The 7,015-nt window shown below is 43.1% G+C and overlaps 1 long non-coding RNA gene across 1 annotated transcript; it reads right to left on the reverse strand.

Annotated features, from left to right (window-relative positions):
* Nucleotides 1–1,144: 1,144 nt before the first annotated feature.
* LOC140396753 (uncharacterized) lies at nt 1,145–6,749 on the reverse strand. The gene is made up of 3 exons (XR_011936620.1): nt 6,618–6,749; nt 2,049–2,171; nt 1,145–1,204 (listed from the first exon to the last, which is right to left on the reverse strand). It is a non-coding gene; the product is annotated as an uncharacterized lncRNA (long non-coding RNA).
* Nucleotides 6,750–7,015: the final 266 nt, after the last annotated feature.

Raw genomic sequence — 7,015 nt, forward strand, 5'->3', positions numbered from 1 at the left:
TGATGAATTGATCCGGGACCGGCGCCAATTTTGTTGGCACCAAATTCCATCAATTGAATCCCGGCACAGGCACTTAGTCTCTGAAACAGATAGTCCAGTCCCATCTATTTCATTTCATCGAGTGAATTTCAGAGGTGGGTAACTTTTTTCTTGGATTAACAGTTGAGAACAAATGGATTAAAAAGATCCATTTTAGATATTTAGAACTTCTGCTGACTAGATTCCTAGAAATTAAGTGATGTTTTTTTTCTGCTTGAATTGTGAGAATGGGAATCCGAGTTCCATCTACGCGCAATAATTATCCCACCATCTGTCAATGTCTTCCAAATCAGAGAAAACGGATATTTAATCACCTTGAGCAGCAGGTTTCTGAACTTTCTCTGCGTTACTGTGTAAATAGCTGTGTTGCTGCAGGAGCTCAGAAGCTGCAACATAATCCCAGTCTCTTGAAAAATCGGAAAACTGGTGAATTCGATTCTGCGCTTGAAGGTTCCTGCAGTTTTAGAATATATGAAATATGTCACTGTTGTTATCCAGAGTAGGACAAAACTACTGGATATTGCAAATAATAACACAATCGATCTTCTGCGGTTCATCAGCTCAGGATCCTTTTCATCCCTGTCTCTGCTGTGCTGCCGGAGGCTCATTCGGCCGCGATTGGCTCTTAAAATGCGTTTGATGGTGACAATATTAAAGAATAAAATCAGAAAGAATGGAACAACTGGCGTTAGCAGCTGCTGAATCCACGAAAATGCTATCCAAATGTGCAGCGTAAAAAAATGCGTTGACAGCTGGCATCCCAAATTAGCTCTGGTATAATGACTATAATACAGGAAGGGCCAGGGAATGTTCTTCAAACTGGATAGCGAGGTCACAATGGTGATAACAACAATAGCGGTTTTCTCGGTGCAATATTTTATTTTAAGCTTCTGACAGCAAATGGATACCAGGCGATCAAAGGTAAAAGAAACCGTCAACCAAACAGAAGTGTCCATGGTAGTGGAAGACAGGAACATAATGAATTTGCAGGCGGGAGTGTATAGCAGGGAAGTGTAACGCCAATACATTGTAATAATGCGATTCAACATTACATTAACGACAATAACCATGAAATCAGCTGCCGCCATTGCCACAATATAACGGGAGCTGCATTTGGAGAGACCGCATGTTTTGAAGGACAGGATTGCGATTGTTATGAGGTTCACTGTAAGAAGTAAAAGATAAACCAGTTATATAACATGCTATTGGAAATTTTGAAGGAACAGTAGAATCGCTGGCCAAAAGTAAATGTAAAGGATCTACTGGCATTGTTTGAATGCTACAGTACTGAAATGCACTTCCCTGGCTTGCTGTATCTATCTCCTGAATAGACAATACATGGTGTTTGCCTCCATTGTGGAGCCACGTCTCGCAGCTGAAACGCTATGTGTGTCAACCTCTAGATGGCGTTTCGTTTGAATTTCGAATGCATAAATTCAGATAAATTTGAGAATAAAACCGATCAGAAGAGAAGACAAGGTACAGGAATGAAGGGTTGAGTGAGCAGGTAATACGATTGATGAGCGTAAAACCAGAGACCAAGACAACAAGTTATAAAATGAGCAAGGGAGAAGAAAAAACACAGGATAAACGGTGAGGGAAAGATGAGAAGTAACTGATCAAAAGAGAGTAGCCCACCACTAAAATGAAGCTGGAAGGAGGTGGACAAAAAGTGGCCCGGGAGGAGGAAGCTTGTTGGAGCAAAACCGGAAAATACAAAAATTCGGAAGGAAACTTTAATTGTAAAATGTAAAAGCAAAAGGAATGACAACAACATCAACACTTTCGCGCAATAGTGAAGACAGCATCAGAAGGATAATAACGCATGAAGAAACAATCTGCAAGTATCTGTTATTTTAGATCATATGGTTATTCGAATGGTCAATTGAAGCATTTAAAAGAATAACACCTTACTTGACTCAGAATTGGAGGCCAATGACATAAATACAGTCAATTCAGAAATTAGCACAGAAACAAGTTCAAAAGCTCATTATAGAAATGTAAATTACCAGGCACACCGAATGCTGCGAGTACAAAATAGTATACAGCTTCTATCTGGAAGAGTGCGGACCAACTCATTTGCTGTGTGCCAGGGAGATGTGCTGTTGAAGGCGAAGATCTATCCATCGTGACTTTGAGACAGAAAAAAAACAGCGGTTTATATATATTGAAGTGGATGGTTAGTGATGCTAAAAATATACATCCCTAATGATATTATTTACCGGTTGCTGAACAAACAACGTGTTAATACCAGCTGCTCCCTCACTGTCGAGCTCACTGGGGTTTGTATCAACCTTCTGGGATCAGGACAGAAATCCGGAGATGCTGACTACAATGTTGCTCATTTCAAAACTTTGCCTATCAACATCGATTTTACTTCTGGAAAATGGACACTGCTTTTCCAGGCCTTTACACGGAATCTGCCGCCCACAATCATAATTATTATTTAAGATCCAGAAATGCATTTATTTTACATCCACAGATTCTCTTTCTGGCGTCCCTCTCCATCCTTGTTTCCCAAACCATTTCCTCTCTTATTCTGTCTTCCTTTCATATTAATCCAATTTCATCTTCCCCGTCTTGAATTTACGTCCACTCTTTAAGTCATAACTATTTGTCTATACCTCTGATTCCCCACACTCCGTATCTGATTTGCCAAACTCCATCCAAATTACCTGGAAAGACAAGTGACGCGAATGGTAGGAAGAGTTACAGAGGGATACAGACATGTTAATGAGTGGGTAAAACATTGGCATGCAATATAACGTAGGAAAATATGAAGTAGTAGACTTTGATGGGAAGAACAAAAATGCTGAATATCATTCAAATGGAGAAATCTGCAGCCCAGAGGGATTTTGTAGAGGTCCTCGTGCATAAATCACATTCAACAGTTAGTCGGGACTGCAAAACAATGTCCGCCTTTATTTCACAGGGAATGGAGTCGAAAATAGGGAATCTTCCTAAAATTACAGACTGCACAACTCAGCGCATGCCTTGAATTCTGGCGGCTCCTGCTGTCATCGTAGGAAGCGAAGTGTTAGGAATCATCGAATCCTTATTGTGAAGAAGGAGGCCCTCAGCCCATCAAATCTGCACCAACCTTCCACACGAGCATTCTAATTAAGCCTACTCCTCCCCATTCTGGCAGTCACATCGAACCTTGAGACACGAAGGGGAAATTTATAATGGACAATCCAGCTGAGTTGTGCATCCTTGGACTGTGGGAGGATACCAGAGCGCCCGGAAGAAACCCTCGCACACATGGACAATATGCAGGCTCCGCCCAGCCACGCAAGTTTGCAATTGAACGCGGGTCCTTGGTGCTGCGAGACACCAGTGCTAGCCGTTCAGACACTGTACCGTCCTAAGACCATAAAGTGGTTTAAAACACAAATTTGATCGTTACACTGCACTTTTTTTCTATTGGCCTTGGAGGCCGTCAATGCAGGTCAATGAGAATATTGACCTGCCAGCCGTTGTTTCCAGTGATGTAGGCAGACACAGCTATTTACTGAGTTAATGATCAAGAGAGTGTGAAGGAAGGCACTCGGCCAAGGAAGCATTGGAGTGGCCAGGAAGTGAACAATTATGCAGATACAAATTTCAGAGCTTGATAGAGTTTGTTTCTCAAACAGAATCTACGTGCAATCAAAGGATCTTCCTTCCAGAGTAATCGGACATGAAGGAATAGCTCAATTCAGCTTTGGGTGCACCATATTCCAAACTTTACATTCTGATCCAATCCGAGACGCTTTAATCTAGTGTATCTCTATGATCCATATATTACGTCGCTGCGCATTCATGGCGAAAGGTCAATTGAATCAATTTACCGTTCCCCCACACCCCACAATATATATGATTTTATGACTTTTCTGAAATCTTGTTTTATATTCTATGTTTCTTGACAAACATTCAGTGTTAGTTCTATTGATACCAGTATGCGGATTATAGTTGCCTGCAACACCAGTTTAAATTTGAAACATTTTGTTTCCGCTGCATTGTTTTAGCCTAGCTAACAAGATCATCATTCTCTACTAGCTCTCTTTAAATACTACCTGACCTACTCAAATCCACCTATGTCCCGCTGGAGTGGAATGTGCTGCCACAGACACACGCACATCGAGACTAACACATACATCCTCGCATACACACACGCATCTAGAAATATACATGCACAGAGTCACAAACGTAAAGATAGACACACGAGTGCACATGCATTATCTGCTAAAAGCATTCAATCAAACACACAAGAGCACTCGTCGCAAACACTTTCACACACCCACCCGGCACTACCGATACACACAGGCACAATCTCCTGTAGATGTTTGCATGTGTATACGATTTCGCACAAGTCGATACACACACAGGTGCAGATACACACACTCACGTTGACATATAGGCATGCACTCTTTTTGACTACAATCTGTCAGTCTCTCTCTCTGATACACACACGCACACAGACATGTACAAACATAAGTAGGTATACACATATAAACAAATACACGTGCACATTAAATTGAAGTTCGCACATAGCGCAGTGGTTAGCATTGCTTCCACACAGCGCCGAGGATTTCGATTCAATTCCGGCCCCGGGCCGCTCTCCATGAGAGGTTTACAGAATCTCCCCGTGTCTGTGTAGGTCTCACCCTCCCAATCCAAATAAGTACAAGGTAGGTGGATTGGCCATCACGCTAAATTGTACTGAATTGGAAAAAAAAGAATTGGATTCTCAAAAGAAAACACTCTCCCTGAATACAATCACACACTCTATGCCAACCTCCATCCCCGCCCACCCACCCCGCTCGTTTTCTCACACATAATCTTTTTCCTCACACACAAGCACACGCACACAGAGACAGCCGAATTCACATAGACAATCACAACCCAACCGTCTCTCACTCATTTACATATCCACACTCATTCGCGCACTCACTCACACTCAAATCAGCATTCAGGCAGGCACATTCACAGAAGTGAGGAAGAGTGTGGAATAGCTCGCGTTGTGAGTGACACAGAGTGATTGAAGGGGCGCGTGTGTCAGTGTAAGAAACATTCTGCCTATGTGCGTGTTTGTATGTGCCTCTGGGCATGTGTGCCTAACTGTCTGTTTGTCTTTGTGTACGTGTGTGTGCATGCGTTTCTGTGTGAACGTGTGTGTATCTGTGCATGTGTGAGAGGGAAAGATTGAGAGTGAGCGGATTACAGGGTGACTGTCAAGAAGGCTCGGTGTGTGTTTGCCAGGGCGAGAGAAATATTGACAGCGAGGCAGTGCCTATGTTGGAAAATATCTGTGCGTATATGTATGTGTGTTTGAAAGAGAGAGGCACACATTGACAGACAGGCAGTGCCCGTGTTAGAAAGTATGTGTGTGTGTGTGTTTGTAAGCGAGACAGAAATATTGACAGGGAGGCAGTGCCTGTGTTAGAAAATGTGTGTGTTTGTGTATGTGTGTGTGTGGGAGGGAGAAAGAAAGAGAGAGCTTGAGAAGAAGAGCGGTAGTCTCAGAAATTGTGTATCTCTGTGCATCTGTGTTTGTGTGTGTTAACCTTTGATTGTGAGCGAGAGAAATGAAGACTGAGAGTGAGTGTCTGCGTCAGAATGTATGTGTGCGCGTGTGTGCGTGCGCCTGTGTGTTTAACAGAGAAAAGGGGAGAGGGTAAGAGAGAGTGACTGTGTCAGGCGATTATCAGTCCATGATATGCCTGTTGCGGAACCTGCTATGCTGGGAGTATATTTGCACAGCCAAAAACCAGAATTCCGCTGGGCCAAACATTTTCACATTCTGCTGGCCCTTTATATTTCTAGGATCATCTACTCGCCCACTACGTGAGAGAACCCGACTAACCCTGATTTGTATTCATTTTAATCTCAAGGAGATTCATGTCAAACGCAAAGGCATTCCACCCCCCTCCCCACCTCCACTCCCACACCCCGCACCTGTAACCAAAAGGAATTCACACGTGCATCCTTTACTACTCACACTCACAGGATCACACAGTGCAGGAGAAACCCTTCAGACCATAGAATCAGCATCAATCCGTGAGAAAGACGAGACCTTCCTCACGTATTCCATTTACCAGCACTCGGCCATAGTCTTCAATGTTGACGTGCCAAGTGCTCAGACAGGTGTTTTTGTCTTGGGTTAAATCCTAACTGCCACTTGTCTGTTCATTTTATCCATTAATCCTAATATTTTTGTTACTGAAGACATTCAATCTCACAGTTACCTCTACCTCCCGACCAATCTTTGTGTCATCCTCAAACTGACTGATCCTGTCTCCCAAATAGTTATCTTTGGCGTTTACGTAAATTACAAACAATAGGGGACAGAGCACAACTGTCTATAGTACGCTAGTGGATGCTGGCTTCCAATCAAAACATACTCCTGCCATCGCCCTCTGTCTCCGTAAGCTAAGAAGGTAAGCCAATTTTGAATCCAACTTGTAAAGTGACTCTTTATCCCATTTGCATTTGCCTTCGTTCTAACTCTCCCATGTGGGACCTTGTCAAAGACGTTGCTGAAATGTATGTAAATTGCATAACGGGACGGCACGGTAGCACAATATTAGCACTGTTACCTCACAACGCCAGGGACCCGGGTTCGATTTCAGAATTGAGTCACTTTCTGTGTGTAGTCTACTCGTTCTCCCTTTGTCTGCGTAGGGTTCCTCCGGGTGCTCAGGTTTCCTCCCACAAGTCCTGAAAGACACGCTGAGAGGTAATTTGGACATCCTGAATTGTCCCGAAGTTTACACGAACAGGCGTAGGAATGTGGCGAAGAGGGGATTTTCACAGTAACTGCATTGCAGTGTTAGTGTAAACCTACTTGTTACATCAACAGATTGTTATTATAGCTGGACTACCTTCGTCTACGCAGCAGGTCACGTGTTCCAAACAATCAATCAAGTTTGTCAGGCATGACCTCCCTCTGACAAATCCATACTGACTATCCCTGATTAAACCTTGCCTCTCCAAA

The sequence above is a fragment of the Scyliorhinus torazame genome, chromosome 20, assembly GCF_047496885.1.
Source record: "Scyliorhinus torazame isolate Kashiwa2021f chromosome 20, sScyTor2.1, whole genome shotgun sequence".
Lineage (NCBI taxonomy): Eukaryota > Metazoa > Chordata > Chondrichthyes > Carcharhiniformes > Scyliorhinidae > Scyliorhinus > Scyliorhinus torazame.